Consider the following 17315-nt stretch of genomic DNA (forward strand, 5'->3'; position numbering starts at 1 on the left):
CCAGCACTTTCAGAGGCCAAGGCAGGAGGATTGCTTGAGGCCAGGAGTTCAAGACCAGCTTGGGCAACATAGCAAGACCCCATCTCTCCAAAAAATATTTTCTTTAAGTAGCCAGGTGTGGTGTTGCATGCCTGTAGTCCCAGCTATTCAGGAGACTGAGGCAGGAGTATCACTTGAGCTCAGGAGTTTGAGGCTGCAGTGAGCTATGATCGCACCACTGCACTCCAGCCCAGGAGACAGTGAGATCCTGTCTTAAACAAACAAAAAAACAAAATAGATCAACCAAGATAAAAGAAAAATAAAGAGGGAAAACCATAAATTGCCAATATCAGAAATGAAAGAGGAAGTATAGAGATTCTACAGTCACTAAAAGGGAAATCAGGGAACATGATAAACAAGTTTATGCCAATAAATTTGGCAATTACAATGAAACGGGGGAAACTCCTTGAATAATATAATTTACCAAAACCACCTTAGAATAAAATGGAAAATCTGAATGTCCACCCAAACTGAGCGGCACTCTGCAAAGTCACTGACCAACACTCACAAAAATTTCAAGGTCAAGAAATACAAAGAAGGGCTACAAGAACCGTTCAAGAAGAATGGAAATTAGGACTTTGGAAAGGTCATAGGCACGCGGTCCTGGATTAGATCCAGCACATAGTGGGAAAAAGCTAAAGGGACGTTTAGGCACAATTGATGAAATCTGAGAACGAACTCTGGATTAGACATTTCATTGGTATGAACTTTCCTGATTTTGACAACTATACTGTGGTAGTGAAAAAAGTGTCTTTGTTAGGAAGCACACACTGAAGTATTTAGCGGTAAACTGGCATAATGTCTTCAACTCTCAAGCACATTCAACTTCAAGCGATTCAGGGAAATGCACATGTGCAGACACATGCACACGCAAACATGCACATGCAAACACATGTAAACACACACACAAACATGCAAACATGCATAAACATGAGTGAACGGCAGAGCAGCAGGAAGGTAACGCCAGAGAGAAGTGGGAACAGCAGGAAGGTAATGCTGTGAGGAAAAGTGGGAACAGTGGGAAGGTAACCGGTGAAGAGAAGTGGGATTGGCAGGAAGGGAACGCTGGTGAGAAGTGGGAACGGCGGGAAGGTAACGCCGTGAAGAGAAGTAGGAACAGCAGGAAGGTAACGCCAGTGAGAAATGGGACCGGCGGGAAGGTGACGCCCTGAGGAGAAGCGGGACCGGCGGGAAGGTGACGCCCTGAGGAGAAGCGGGAAGGCGGGAAGGTGACGCCCTGAGGAGAAGCGGGAAGGCGGGAAGGTGACGCCCTGAGGAGAAGCGGGAAGGCGGGAAGGTGACGCCCTGAGGAGAAGCGGGAAGGCGGGAAGGTGACGCCCTGAGGAGAAGCGGGAAGGCGGGAAGGTGACGCCCTGAGGAGAAGCGGGAAGGCGGGAAGGTAACGCTGGTGAGAAGTGGGACCCGCGGGAAGGTAACGCTGGTGAGAAGTGGGAACAGTTGGTGAATTCGGCTAAGGCCCTAATGGCAGTTCCTTGTCATATTCTTGTGACTTTTACATATGTTTGACGTTATATCAAAATAGTAAGTTAGGAAAAACCCTCAGAGCAGCTCATTCTCAGACCTGCTCAACAGTCTGCAAAGACTCCAAACGGTGGCAGCCGCGTCTTCCTGAGGCTCTCCTGGCCACGGCGCTGGCCGACCTGCGCGGGCAGAGTGTGCGAGTCAGGCAGGCAGCACCCGCCCGCCAGGCCGAGCCACGGGAGGAGGGAGGCGGCGCAGCAGGCGCCGGGCGTCCTGGGGGTGACCTGGGTTCACAGAGGGCAGGGCCTGAGGCCACGCGGAAGAGCCTGCGGCGTTTAGCCTCACGGGGTAATGGCAACTCATCACCATTTCGCCATTGTTTATTTTATGCGGCACTTGCTTGCCTCCACTCAAACTGCCAGACCAGGAACCCAGAAACCGTGACTATTTTGTCCCCCACCACTGGCCTCGCCCTAGAACCAGGCCTGGCCCAGGCTGGGTGGGTGGGTCTGAGGGATAGGAAGAGAAATGGCAGGCAAATCGGTTTGAACATAGGGAGCTGGCGGCCACGCAGGGCAGACCCTGAAGCCAGGGCTCTTTCTGACCTTATCGTGAGGCTGATCCTTGGAGCACAGCGAGGCGGCTGCAGGGTGAACAAGGCCCTCTGTGTGGGCTCTGGAGTAGAATGGTCATCATGGACAGGCCCCCAGCTGCTGGGCTGTGACTGTTCTGAGGCTGAAATGGGCAGACGGCTTCGCCTCCTCTGCACCTGCAGCTGCAAGCCTGGATTGTTGAGGCGCCCAGGGAACCTCCTCTACGCTCGTGTCTTGCTCTTGCATTTCTGAGCTCCCCGGCAGGTCAGCCTCCCGTTTATTAAATCCTGACATGAAACTTGGATTAAGATCTCGGTAATGCTAAAGCCCTTGCTCTCTGAACCCATGCTCATGAGGGATGAATCGTATCTCCCCAAAAGATACGTTCAAGTCCTAAGCCCGCGTTCCTATAAATGTGACCAATTTGGAAACAGGGTCTTTGCAGATGTAAAAAGTTAAGGATATCACGATGAGATCATCTTGGATTTAGTATGGGCCTGAAATCCAATGCCTGGCATCCTTATGGGAGAAAGGAGAGGCTTGCAAAGACGGAGGTGGGGCTGGGTGATGCTGAGGACACCCGGAGTCACCAGAAGCAGAAGCGCCGAGGAGGGGTCTCCCTGGCGCGAGCAGCTTTGAGGGAGCACAGGCCTACACCTCTATCTTGGACTCTGGCTTCCAGAACCATGAGGGAACAAGTGTCTTGTTTTAAGCTGCAGCCCAGGAATCCGCTGCCTGTGGCTCACCAGTTCCTTTGGGCACATCTTCCCTCTCCTAATGGGGTAAAGTTGGGGGCAAGGTGCCATGACCTGTGGCTTTGGGGGTGCTCTCAGGAGCGGCCTGGGGCTGAGCAGGCAGGGAGCCTCTACCTGCACCTACTGTGCCTGCTCCCTGTGAGGGCTGGGACGCCCCACCGATGCAGAGCAGGTGCCAGGAACGTTGATGGACGGATGGAGGGAGGGATGTTAATGGACGGATGGGGGGATGAAGGGATGGCTGGTACACCACGGAGCAAGGATGAAACCCTAGATGCAAATCGGGCTCCGAGTCAACTTACGGGAGTTCTTTGATGAAAACGTGTATTCATAAAATGAGTCACAAAGCCCTTGAATTTTTCATTTTCAATCTGCATTTGTAAACATCTTTACTCAGTTTCACTTTGAACAGGGAGGTCATTTAAATTATAATTTCAAGCTCAAAACATGAGGGCTGTTATTCTGGCCCACTTTTTTTTTTCTTGGAAAAGATAGGAAGCTCTTCGCCAAAAGAAAAATAAGTCACAAGCTTAATAAATAATGAAGTACAAAGCAAACCACTCATGCTCAATTTTTCATACTTCCATGAATATTTCAGCAAATAATAGATGGCCTTAGAAGACAACTATAAGGCTAGCAGGGACCTGGGGCTGGGGACGGCCACCTTCTCCTCTCAACCCTCTTGATGTCACTTGTGTAAAATTAATGCAGGAGTTGGTTTCCTCTTCTAATTTATCACGAAAGGATATTTCTATTCACAATATCACCTTCCAGTTATCCATCCAAGGCACTTCGGTGATGCAGGGCAGGCGAGTGCCAAGTGGGGCTGAGCCCTGACGGTTCTTGGCTTTGCCCAGGAGAGAACTCAAGGGCGAGCGGCAGGTAGAAGGAAAGAACTTGATTGAGGCGGCCCTGTCACAGCTCACAGCTCCCTGACTGCTCCTGCAGCGGGCCGCCTGGTAGGCAGAGAGCAGCGCTTGGGGCAGTTTTGCAGTCACACTGAATACCGCTTTTAATTGCATGCAGATTAAGGGGCGGTTTATGCAGGAATTTCCAGGGAAGGGGTAGTAACTTTTGGGTCATTGGGTCACTGCCATAGAATGGGGTGGTAACTCCCGGATGTTGCCGTGGCAACGGAAAACTGACAGGCACTCGGGTGGGCGTGGCTTAGGGAAAGCCGCTTCCACCAGCGCTGTTTTAGCTAGTCCTCAATGTGGTCCAGAGTCCAAGTACTGCCTCTGAAGTCGACTCCCACCTCAAACCACTAGAATGATGGCCTCCCAGTCCTCTCTCAGAACACGGCCATCAGCCGCGTGATTCTGTCCTCCCAGCCCAGCTGGCAGCTCCCAGCCCCTGCCCTATCACGGGTCTCCCCAGCTGTGCAGGCTGTGCAGGGACTGTGAGCCCTCCCCATGCAGAGGAAGCAGAGGGGCTAGAACTGCCTGCCTGGCACATGCACGTGGAGAGGCTGATTGCTGTGCACACTCGCGCAGGCACACATGCACTTGCTCACACACACTGAACTCATGCTCACACATGCATGCTTGCACGTCAGGCTTACAGTGCTCACCCGTGCACTCACACTCATACACGGCCAGCGTCCTAAGGCGGAAGAGTGAAGGAAAAAGGGCCGCGCTCCAAGGCTGGGCTGCACATGCAGCAGGGGTGAGGGGTGGGGGGTCGGGGAGCAGGCATGCAGTGGGGGTGAGGTGAGGGGTCCCAGGAGCAGGCATGCAGTGGGGGTGAGGTGAAGTGAGGGGTCCCAGGAGCAGGCATGCAGTGGGGGTGAGGTGAAGTGAGGGGTCCCGGGAGCAGGCATGCAGCAGGGGTCACATTGAGCAGATCTTGATGTGTCTGGCTTAGCCTTTCTTAGCTTCAGCCCCGAATTCTTGCTTACACTTCTAGAAATAAATTACAGCCAACCCGGTCAACACGCTTCCAAATTTTCCAAGACATTTGCTGACGTCGTTAGCTGGTGACATCCTCTTCTTCACATTTTGAAAGCTTAAAAATAAAAGTCCTGGATCCAAGTCAGACGCCAGCATTTGCTGCTTCCCCTCTGTCTTCTGAGCAGATCTGAGCCTGGGGTTCCGGCTGGGTTTGTTGTTAACTCAGATACAAAAAACATCTCCCAGCCCTGCCTCCCCGCGCCGTCCGCCTACGGGGCCTGCAGCCTGAGTTTGGCTCCTGCCTGAGCCATGCTCTCTCAGTGTGAGGGGCCGTGGGGGTGTCCCTCTGGGGTGTGGCTCCAGACCAGGGGCCTCTGTCACACTCGAGGGCAGCAGTGTTTGGGAAGAGCTGTCACCTGTCCAGGGAGTGCCCCTCGGGATGGCACCACTCTGGTGGCTCTGAAACACACGGTGACCAGGGAGGGCTGAGGTGGGAGCACGTTCTGGCTGAACCACGTGGGAGGCAGCATCTGAGGACGAGGCCTCGCTGTCTGTGACCAGCGACCCTCGGCCAAGCGTGGGGACGGCTGTGTCCCCAGGGCTGCAGCAGCCATGCACCAGCAGCACCTCCCCCAAGCCCCTCACCCTGTCCACGACCCCTTTCATGGCACCCTCATCAGGGTTGGGGCGATCGTCCCCTTGGGTCCAATCTGGATGCTGGGGCCAAGGCCACCGGACACCAAGGCCGCCCCATTCAGCTCTAGGCCAGCACCTGTTCTCAAAAGAGGTCTTGCCTTGCCAAGGCTGGCCCCGGTCTCGGGCCTGAGACAAGGGCCCAAGTGGGAGTTGGCTGGGGAGGGGCCTGGGGGGCCTGGAGAGGTGGGGGCAGCCGGAGAAAGAAGGTGACGGCCTGGGAGCCTCAGCGAGGCCTAGACGGGGGACGGGCAGAGGAGCCTCCTTAGTCCCCGTCCAGGCGAGAAAGCCATGACCTCGACCCAGGTGCCCACCTGCCCTGGGGGCCTGACTGGGGGTCCCACCTACCCTGGGGGTCTGACTGAGGGTCTCACCTGCCCTGGGGGCCTAACTGTGGGCCCCACCTGCCCTGGGGGTCTGACTGAGGGTCTCACCTGCGTGCAGGGTGTCCTCTGTATGGCTGCCAGTTTGGAGCATGGCGACGGCCCAGGGTCCCATCTGACTCGAAGCTCCTGGTGGGAGCCGGGTTTGAGGCACACGGCAGCCTCTGCGCTGCGTGGGGGGCAGGTCGGCCCAGGTGACATCACACCCACCGTTGTGTGAACCACCAGGAGGAGCCCCGGGAGGATAAGGACAAAAGATCATCCCTGGGGCAATGGAATCCGGAAGGTGCTGCCAGGGGCCAGGGATGAGTGGCCGGGAGGAGAGCCCTCGGCCTCAGCGCGCACTGACACCGGGGTGGCGGCACCTCCTCAGCTTATCCGGACAGAAGGGTGTGTCAGAGGAGAGGCTCCAGTTCAGGCTGCCTTTCAAGCAGCAAAATCAGAAATGCCCCATCTCCCCTGGTCTGAGGGATCCAGAAGGGTCTAGACCACATGGCGGTTCCCCACCCAGGACAGCCTCTCTCCCTCTGGGAAGGAGAGGTCGCCTTGGTCAGAATCCCACCCTCACCTGACCAGCCCAAGTCTCCCCTGGGACAGGAGGGGTGGAGGCCTCCCCTTTCCAGACCCTGATTGAAATGCCAGCTGGGGAGGGAGACCAGCATCCCTGGAGTGTGGTGGCCCCTGGGAGAGCCGCACCCAGCCAGGTGGTGAGCGGAGATGGTGCCGCAGGCATGCTGGGCAGGTGAGGCCCAGGAGTCCCGGTCCAGGCACGTCGCCTCCAGCGCCCACCTGTCGGTCTGTGTAGGAGGCCAGGATGCCCTGCAGCGGGGATTGGTTGGGGAGGAGCAAAGGGAGAGGAGGGCATCGCTGTGGCCCTCGACAGCCTGGGGGTCTCCACCAGAGTTGGCAAGGCCAGTGCTGGAGGAGTGGCCACATCACCTCCTGCCTCCCCCTGCAGAGCTATGCTGCAACTCCTGACCCCCGAAACGTGGCGCAGAGGCTGCCGTGTGCCTCAAAGCCCAGCTCCCACCCCGGAGATTCAGGCCAGATGGACCCCTGGGCCCTCACCGTGCCTGGAGATGGCGACTGTGCAGAGAAGGTCCTACATGCAGGCAGGCCCCTGGTGCTGGCCCACGGGCTCCAGGGACCTGTGACCAGGAGATGCTGAGCTCAGCGTGTGGTGGTGTGAACATCTGTCAAGTAAGTAAAGGCATGAGGGGAAGAGGAACCCGTCAGAGGACAGGGGTCCAGGGCCAGGCAGGGGATGGCGCCACAAGGACTGAGGGAAGGAGGACGCTGGAATCCCGCTGTCCATGGGAAATTAACCTGAGCAGCTGTTCAAGAGGAGGACGCCTTGAGTCGGGCCAGTGCCTGGAGAACTGGCATGGAGCCTGGGGCTGCGTTTCAGCTGTGCCCTGGGCGAGGCTCGGAGCAGCTAGCTCTGCGGGGACCTTGGCCACAGCTTCTTCCTGCTGCTCCCCAGTCTCATTGCCTCCTTCCGGAGGGTGCACAAGTGACCCCCAAAAGTGCTCCCTAAAGTACTCCTGGGCTTGGGAGCAGGAGCTCCTGGGTCCTCCCACTCGCCTTCCGAAGGGCCCTGCCCAGCCTGGTGTCAGCAGGCATCCCAGGGGGAGGGCCCCGCGGCTCCCCACTGCCTGTCACCTGGCTGTGTGCAAGCCAGGGAGGTCACTGTGATGTCCCGGTTTCCAACTTGGCTGGTAGAGTGGTGACATTTTCTCTCAAATCACTGCATCCTGCCACAGCCGACTGATCTTGCATTTAAACAGCCGCCCGCTGTGTCCTGGCGCTCAGAGGAGGATAGGGCCTGCCTGTTAATACCCAGACTGTGAGCACACAGGGCGCGGAGAGGCCCTTCAGAGCAGGACGACTAAAATAGCACTGCCAGTGCCCTACAGGAGCAGACCTGCCCGACTCTTTCTTCCTGAGTGCAAGGAAGGGCAGTCGCCCCGACACCCTGTCAAACTGAATGTTTAAAGCTCTGATGTGAGTCACACGGGCGGCCTCCGTGCTAGGGGCCTTGCTGTCAACACACAGGTCTGGGCACCAACATGTCCTAAAGTCCTACCAGGTGCCATGTGCCTGCCTGCCCCACACCCCAGGTCCTGTGGGCGTCCCCAGCAGATCCCTCCCCAGCTTCGCAGCTGTCCTGATGGGCACGGGACTCCCTGCTGCAGGCCCGACACAGGCAGGACCCTCCACATGGGTGGGGTCTCTGATCTGTGGATGGAGAGACCCAGCCTCGGTGGTCAGGTAAGGGGTCTGCGTTCATCCATGAAGGGAGGGACCAAGCGGGAGCTGAGCCCACTGGACCTGCCACCAGCCCACAGTGACCCCCAGGGTCCTGAGCTCAGGACGCAGGAGTCCACCTGTCCCCCGCACACTGCATGCAGAGCTCTGCCCTGTTTGTGGAAGCGTGGAGGCGGGCTGGCCTCCTGAGACCGCAGAGAGGGACCACCACTTCAGAGTGGTGGGGGAGGGAGGGGCAAGGGCCCCGGGGTGTCCTCCTTCAGCCTGATGAGGTCGCAGCACCCTCAGAAACAGGATCCTCCCTCAGCCTGATGAGACCGCAGCACCCTCAGAAATGGGATCCTCCCTGGGTCCTCAGATGAGACCGCAGCACCCTCAGAAACTGGATCCTCCCTCAGTCCTCAGATGAGGCTGCAGTGCCTTCAGAAACAGGATATTTGATGCAGGATGTGGCAGAGGGGCTTTCACAGGCCTGTGAGTGAACACAGGGCGGCCTGTCTCCTTTTTTGTATTTTTCACTCTGGTGGATGTCACTTAACCACAGGCCGATTCCACGTGCCTCTCAGCGGGGCGGGAGACAGCCATTAGCCTCCAGGTGCGGGCCCACCCTGAGGGGCTGACACGGATCTGGCCAGCCCCAGGGACCATCAGCTCCAAGCTCAGCTGCACTGAGGGGCAGGGGCTCAGATGAGAGCGCTCAGCCACACAGCACTTCCCAGCAAGACCACTGATCACCCAGACCCAGACACCGGCCACCGCCAGCACACCCTGGAATGACGGACAGGAACTGCCATCAGGGCCAGGCAGGCAAAGCAGGAGCAGCTCACCCCAAGTGGGGCAGCCAAGGACAGGGCCCGAGGCTGAGGCCTGATCTAAAGGAGGCCTCGGAGAATCCTGGGGGGAGATCAATAAGGGGGTCGATAAGGGAACTGGCCATTTATCTGCGGGAAACACTGCCTGCTGCCAACGCTTCTTCAGCAACACGTTTGCCTTTTTACTTGTTTGCGGAGAGGGTTGTCCATTTAGTTTAGTTCCCTGAAAACTCGGGGACGGGAGTCTTTAGGGATAATTTAGTTGGCAGAGGACAGGAATCCGGAGTGCTGACCAGTTGGCTTGGGATGAAATTGCAGGGAGTCAAAGCTGTCCTCTTCTGCTGAACCTGTTCCTGGGTGAGAGTCACAGAACTGGTTGGCAGTTTCAGGTGGGGCCATGCAGTTGTCAGAAATCAAAAACCTGAGGAGACATCTCAGCAGACCGCTGACAGCAGGCCCACCTTAGGTTCACGATAGTGATGATACCTTCAAGAGTAGCTGGGGAAGCTGCAAGTCATATGACCTCCAGAATCACGGCTGGTAATATTTAGAATTCCAGCCCTTCTCATTCTAACTTGGTAGCTGGTGGCCTTTCATTGGTTTTACAAGAGTAGTTTAGCTTTTGGGAAAGGCTATTATTTAAACTATAAACTAAATTCCTTCCCAAGGCTAGTTCAGCCTACGCCCCGGAATGGACACGGACAGTTCGGAGGTTAGAAGCGAGATGGAGTCGGTTGGGTCTGATATCTTTAACTGTCATCACTTCCTTTGTTATAATTTTCAAAGGCAGTTCCAGTTGTATCTGTCCATCTTTCATGGTCTCTGGATTTTGAGTCATGGCCATTCCTCAAGCCAAGGATGTTTACAGTTCTCCTCTTTTTTTCTGGAATGCTTTGGATTTATTTATTTTTAAATTTAACTTGATTTTTCCAGATGCACTTGGTGCGAGTGTGAGGTGAGGCCCAAGTTGGCTCGTTCCTAGCCCAGCCGTCACACGCTGCGGGACCCCCTCTGCGGCGAGCAGGGCACCTTTCCGGCCACTGCATTTCTGGGTGGCTCCACCGTGGTCTGGAGACTCCAGCGGCTCCACTCACCAGTTCACGGCTCTCGAACAGTGCTAACTTCCTACCTCGATGACATGTCTGTTATCTGGTAGGCCTAGTCCACCCTTGCTTCTGCCACAGAATTTTTTTGAATCCATGCATATTTGTCTTTCAAAATAAAACTGAGAATGAACTTGCCCAGTTCTTCACACATGCGTGCACACACACACGTACACACACACACACACTCGTCATACATACATTGGCATTGATACGGAATCACACTAAATGTACCAACTCACTTAGGAATAATTAATATCTTTGTAATACTGAGTCTTTCTACCCAAGAATGTGGCAGTCCTTCCTACTTTTTTCCAGTCTTTTCTTCCAGTCGCCAGTAACATTCATGGTCTTCTTTGGGAATATCTTGTAGTTCCTGGGCATTTTATCTGTGCTGCTGTGGTTGTTGTAAATGGGGTTATTTTCTCATTTTTCTTTTTCTTCTAACTGGTCACCACTTTCTAGGAAGTCTGTGGCTTGTCACCCTGTGTTATGCACCTGCTCTGAGGGTGCCCTCTGGTCAGGGATCAAGTCCTGGGTGTGCAGTGCACAACCTGACCACCCTGACATGCCAGTGCCCTCACCTCCGCCTTTCTCACATTTGTGCCTCTGATTCCTGTCTTTGATCAAATTTCATCAAGGTCATATTGAACATCCTTGCCTTGTTTCTGATAGTGAAAATGACCATATTTCCCATTAAGTGGGATGTTGTACATGCCCATTCGTTCCTAATTCATTTAGGGTTTTTACACAAGAATGGATGCTGGATTTTATCAAGTGCATTTTAGACATCTGTGGAAGTAATCACATTTTTCCTTTTACAGCCAGCAACGGGAGGATTAGAGTCATCAATGTCTCAATGTTAAATCATTGACTGGTCCCAATGGGTCAATCTTTCTGATCCACTGCCGATTCTGCTGGCTAAGATCCTATTTAAGATTTTTACATTGACATTCACAGGCAAGATTGGCTCGTAGCTTTCACTTTTGTGCTACCTTCATCAAAATTGAATGTCAACATTATTCTGACTTTGAAAATTAATTTTGAAGCTCTCCTTCTTTTGCTATGCTCCAGAATCTTTTAAAAAGCAACAGAGTTACCATCTCCATAAAGATGTTGCACATTTTCCCTGTGAAAATGGCCTGATTTTCTGGGTGGGGCTGGGTAGTTCTTAACAGTTTTCTCTATTTCTTCTACCGTCATTGGTCCATTGAGATATTTTCTCTCTTTGGAGGGGAGCTTTCCTACTTACGTTTTCCTAGAAAAGATAAAATCCGTAACAGCAAAGTGCTGCCGTAGGATTCTTCATTTTAAACGTGTGTGATGTCTCTTTTTCCATTTATTATTTTGTGATTTGTATTTTCTCCATTTTACTTAATTAGCAACAGGCTGATCAGGTGCTGGGTTTATTTATTGTTGCTTTGGTTCTTCTAATCATCTTCTATTTTTGTCTTTTTAATCCCTTCCTTGTACTTTTTAAAAAATCGTGGCCAGGCGCGGTGGCTCAAGCCTGTAATCCCAGCACTTTGGGAGGCCGAGACGGGCGGATCACGAGGTCAGGAGATCAAGACCATCCTGGCTAACACGGTGAAACCCCGTCTCTACTAAAAAATACAAAAAACTAGCCAGGCGAGGTGGCGGGCGCCTGTAGTCCCAGCTACTCGGGAGGCTGAGGCAGGAGAATGGCGGGAACCCGGGAGGCGGAGCTTGCAGTGAGCTGAGATCCGGCCACTGCACCCCAGCCTGGGCGACAGAGCAAGACTCTGTCTCAAAAAAAAAAAAAAAAAATCGTAAGTACTTTTTCTCTGAGCACTGCCTTTGGCAGTGATATGTCACAGCTTTCCTTCTTGCTATTTTTGAGATACTCTATTTAATTTATTTAAGTTTTGGTTTGTTCTTGAACCTAAAAGTTGTTTAAGACACAGGCCTTTTATTCAGTGAGTAGGGCTGTTAGTTTCCAGTTGTGTTTTAAATGTCTACTTTTGCTGTCTTATTGTAAATCAAAAATAAAATTTTAAGCCCCTCGACCATCTGAACCAACCCCTCATTTCAGCCAGGGGCATTCCAAAGTTAACCTGAAAACTTAGTTCAGGCTGTGATGGGAGCAGGGAGCTGGATGTGCCTCATTATTCCTCCTCCCTTTTGGAATTACTGATAGAACAGACTCTTTAACTCTGATAAGAAACATTTACAATCTATTTGCTCTGAAACCTGCAACTTGAAGGCCTCATCTGCGTGATTAAAACCTTAGTCTCCACAACTCCTTCTCTTGACCCAGGCGTTCCTTTCTATTGATAATAACTGTTTCAACCAATTGCCAATCAGAAAATCTCTGAATCTGCCTATGACCTGGAAGCCCCCTCCCCCTTCTCATTGACCCACCTTTCCAGACTGAACCAATGCACATCTTACATGCACTCACTGATGCATCTCCCTTGAGTGCATAAAACCAGGCTGTGCCCCAGCCACCTTGGGTGCATGCTCTCAGGGTCTCCTGGGGCTGTGTCACAGACCATGGTCATTCATATCTGCCTCAGAATAAATATCCTCAAATATTTTACAGAGTTTGACTCTTTTCGTCAACAGTGTTAGCATTGACCAGCCAGAGAGACAAGGGGAAGGAAGAAGAAATGAGTTCTCGCATACAGCCCACCTCCTCCACTCCCCACATGGCCAGCCCCTGCTCTGACCAGTGTCCCCAGGAGTCTGGGGTTTGGAGTGGAAGCTACCATGCCTTCTGGTTCACTATTTTCTGAGAACTCTTTAAAAAGAAAAAAGAAAAAGAATGACCGCAATGAAACTGCTAAACCACCTGATAATTACAGCAAGAAAATCAAATCAAAGAAAATGTCAATGCACAAAATTAGGACTGGGAATGTGAGACTGACCACAGACAGACAGCATTAAAGTGCTTGATCCTCAGATCCTCAGATAATGCTTTGCATAACTCTGTGCTAATGATGTGAAAGTTAGGAGGCAATGCAGCTTTTAAGGAAAATTAAGATGGGCAGGATGGACTTGCGGATGGCCCAGTGACTGTGGATAAACTGGGAGGGCTCCGGGTGAGACTGGGGCTGAAGAGAGGTCTGCGGGTCTCATTTCCCCAGCAGGGCATCTGCAGCCATGTCAAGAGGATGCATCCTTCCTCCATGGGACTCCGGGATTTTCTGGCTCTCGAGGGCCTGCATTTCAGAGGGCAGGCTTCTCCTGCCCTGCTGCACCCTGCTGAACCTGCACCTGCACCCCTTCCTGCAGGCCGCCCTCTCTCTCTGCACACCTCAGCTGGGAGGAAGGAGAAAGAACACAGCGAGTGATCCCTATTTGTGGGATTTCAGGACATTGGCAAAAGCTTCCATTCCAAATAAAATATCCAGCCCCCTCTGAGTGGCATCTAACTTCCACACTTAGAGACTTTTTCTTTTGACTGAAGCCAAACCTTGCTGCCACTCACTTCTCAGGGGGTGCCAGCCTAGGGAAGGGGCGTTCCTGGAAAGGTCTGCACACCGGGCTGCACACGGTGTTTCCTTCCAAGAGTGGAGAAGAGTGGGGTTTGGAGTCCTCATGCTCCAGGGTCATGGCCTCTGAGACCAGAGGAGCTGCGTTAGTCCCATCGGAATTCCATGCCTCGGGCAGAATTGCACCTGCCATGTTAAGCACATGCTCCAGGAAACCCCTGTGCTCTGGGTTACAGGAGGTTCTACAACAGGCAACTCTGGTCTGCGGTGGCTGAGGTCAGAGCAGAGGTGCCCCAGGGCAGGGTGGGGCCGACTGCAAGGGGCACAGGGGCCTCTGTGTGGTGACCGGGGGGTCTCCATCCTGAGGGGTGTGGGTGACCACGTGCACACGCTTCCAAAACTCACGGAAACACAGCGCTTACCACCTGTTCACTTTGCTGCATGTAAATTATTCTAAAATAAAGGAAGCAGTGAAGCAGCAGGGAAAAGGCAGGTTTGGGATCTTCATCGCCAAGGCTGGCTTCAGGGAAACAAGCGCTGACCGAGACAGGTGGGCACTTGGTGGTAGCGAAGGCTATGAGCCACAGAGAAGCCCCAGCAAACCCTGTGCTCCGAATGACTTGGCATCTGCTGAGAGTGACGGAGCCAGAGGGAGTGCAGGGAGAGCCAGACGGACACTTCAGAGGCCTGAAGAGTGCAGGGAGAGCCAGACAGATACTTCAGAGGCCCGAAGAGTGTCATCAGTAACACAGTTCTAACCAATATGCATCGAACGCCTTTCAAGTGTCCATGGAACAGTCACAAAAATGGACGACATATCTAGGCCCAGAGCAAACCACGAATTCCGAAGCTTACACGCAGCCGGGCGACGTTCACCAGTCACAGCGCAGTACCACTGCCGGCTGAAGTCAATACCATGAAACGGAAAACCTCACCATCTGAACATTTTTAACTCTCTAACATAACTATTAAGCCAAAAGAAAATAAAGTTCTCTTTACAGAATATCTAGAAAACAATGAAGAAGAAAATCCACTGTTCAGGAAAATATCTCCGAAGTTTGAAATTGAGAAAAATTAGTGGTGGAGTGATTTTAATATCACAGCAGAGCACTCGCCCCTCCCTCGGAAAATGCCGCCTCGCTGCCTTCCCGGTCATGGCCCTCAGGGCTGCCGTACTGCAGCCCCATGAAGCTGGAGGGCGTCTTACAGAAAGATGATAATGGGGACATTTTTTTAGCTTAGTAGAGAAGATAACCCTAGAGGTTACACTTTTTGTAGGACATGAACCAGGTTTGGACCTAACTTATCTAATGATCTCATAACCCCAGAATAAAATTCTAAGCCCCCCAGTTGACTGAATGGACTTCCTCTGGGCCAAGGGGACCCCAGGAAACCTGAGAAACTGGATTATTGATGGGAAGGGAGGCTGGGCTCCCCCTCCCTGTTGGAGTTTAGGCACAGCTGACCAGCATTTACACTAAAGTAGAGATCATAAGACTGACAGACTTTTTGTGGCAATTAGATACCAAATGCCAACCTGACTCTGGCATAGCATCACGTGACAGCAGATAGCAGACCCTAAAGAAAATCACAATATTTTACTCCCAAATACGTGTCTTTGTTTTTTGTTTTTTTTTTTTTTTTTTTTTTTTTGAGGCGGAGTCTCGCTCTGTCGCCCAGGCTGGAGTGCAGTGGCGCGATCTCGGCTCACTGCAAGCTCCGCCTCCCGGGTTCCCGCCATTCTCCTGCCTCAGCCTCCCGAGTAGCTGGGACTACAGGCGCCGCCACCATGCCCGGCTAATTTTTTTGTATTTTTAGTGGAGACGGGGTTTCATTGTGTTAGCCAGGATGGTCTCGATCTCCTGACCTCGTGATCCGCCCGTCTCGGCCTCCCAAAGTGCTGGGATTACAGGCTTGAGCCACCGCGCCCGGCCAAATACGTGTCTTTGACATGTTTTGAAATGGCTGGGCAAAGTGCGCTCTTGTAGGGGAAAATTGTGTCTATAGAGACTGGCCTTCCCTTACTAGGTCCTTTCCTGATCCAGGAGAGATTTACATAAGAGATTTCCGGCACCTTTTAAGGTCCAGAAAGAGGCGTTTATCATCTATTCTCTCTTAAGCTACTTCATGTACGAAACAAGAACGACCTTGACTTCCACAATCTCTGATCTTAAGCATTTCTTTCTGCTGACTTCAACTGAAGCAAACCTTAACATTTTCAACCAATTGCTAATCATAAAATCTTTGAATCCACCTAAGCCCTGAAAGCCCCCGTGCTGCCTGGCTTCAAGATGTCTCACCTTTCCAGGCTGAACCAATGTACAACTTAGATGTGTTGATTTGCCTGTAACTTCTGTCTCCCTAAAATATGTAAAACCAAACTGTAACCCAACCACCTTGGGAACACATTTTCAGGAACTCTTGAAACTGTACCCTGGTCCATGGCCACTCATATTTGGCTCAGAAGAAACTTCTTTAAATATTTTAGAGTTTGGCCTTCCTCATCAACAATCTCCCTCCCATTTAATTTCAATTCCTCAAATACTCTGTGAAGTCATGCTGTCTTTCTATCCGTTACCTCATTCATGAGTTAAAGAGAACCTGGCCACAGAGACCAGATATTTGTATAAAAAAGTTTTAACAGTTTGAGAATTGAGCTTTTACAAGACATGTCAGAAATTATTAGGCACAGCCAAGAGTGCTCAGATAGAAATTCATAGTCTCACATGCTTATCAGTTAACAAGAAAACATGAAAATAGGTAAATTAAACATCCAATTCAAGAACTGCAAAACACAGCTAAGTGAGGCAGACAGAAGGACTTTGTAAACCACAAATAAAATTCTAAGCCCTGACCATCTGAATGGACCCTGCCTCTCAGTCAAGGGCATTCCAAAGTTAACCTGAAAACGTAGTTCAGGCCATGATGGGAAGGGGGAGCTTGACGTGTCTCATTATCCCTCCTCCCTGTTGGAATTCCTGAGAGAACAGACTCTTTAACTGTGATAAGAAACATTTATGATCTGTTCTCTCTGAAGCCTGTTACCTGGAAGCTTCACCTCTGTGATGAAACCTTGGTCTCCACAACCTCTTATCTTAACCTGGACATTTCTTTCTAAGTCTTTAGACAATAACTTGACTCAACCAATTGCCAATCAGAAAATCCTTGAATCTACCTATGACCTGGAAGCCCCCCACTTCCAGTTGTCCCCGCTTTCCAGACGGAGACAATGTACGTCTTACATGTGTTGACTGATGTCTCACGTCTCCCTTAAAGATATAAAACCAAGCAACCAAGCGTGGCCTGACCACCACAGACACGTGTTCTCAGGAACTCCCGAAGGCTATGTCACAGGGCCATTGGCCACTCATATTTGGATCAGAATAAATCTCTTTAAATATTTTACAGAGTTTGATTATTTTCATCAACAACTTTCTAAGGAGTAAAGAAGAAATTAATGGTTTGAAAAGCAGGAAATGATAGGATCAGTTAATAGGCACCAAAGCTGGTTCTTTTAAAAAAAGAAAACAATAAAATACAGAAACCATCAACAAACCTAACCAAAAAAAAAAAAAAAAGTAAAATCAGAAATAAGCATCAGAAAATAGCCCAGATTCAGAGTGAATGAAAAACAACTATGACAAGACTACTTTGTTCAACACTATGCATATTGAAATCTGGAAGAAATGAATGCTTTTTAAGGAAAATATTATCAAATTGATTTTGGAGGAGCCAATTACCACAGGAGAAGTAGACGCTGCTGTTAGAGAGCCACGCCAGTCACCCACGCACACTCACGTCGGAGGAAGGAGCCACACCAGTCACCCTCCTGCACTGTAGATC

The 17315-nt window shown here is 51.7% G+C and overlaps 1 long non-coding RNA gene across 1 annotated transcript; it reads left to right on the forward strand.

The window, feature by feature from the left end:
* The first annotated feature begins 871 nt into the window (after positions 1-871).
* On the forward strand, positions 872-1657 carry LOC139356149 (uncharacterized). The gene is made up of 3 exons (XR_011607559.1): positions 872-1131; positions 1167-1438; positions 1472-1657. It is a non-coding gene; the product is annotated as an uncharacterized lncRNA (long non-coding RNA).
* The last annotated feature ends 15658 nt before the right edge of the window (positions 1658-17315 follow it).

This window comes from Macaca nemestrina, chromosome 9 (genome assembly GCF_043159975.1).
Source record: "Macaca nemestrina isolate mMacNem1 chromosome 9, mMacNem.hap1, whole genome shotgun sequence".
In the NCBI taxonomy this organism is placed as follows: domain Eukaryota; kingdom Metazoa; phylum Chordata; class Mammalia; order Primates; family Cercopithecidae; genus Macaca; species Macaca nemestrina.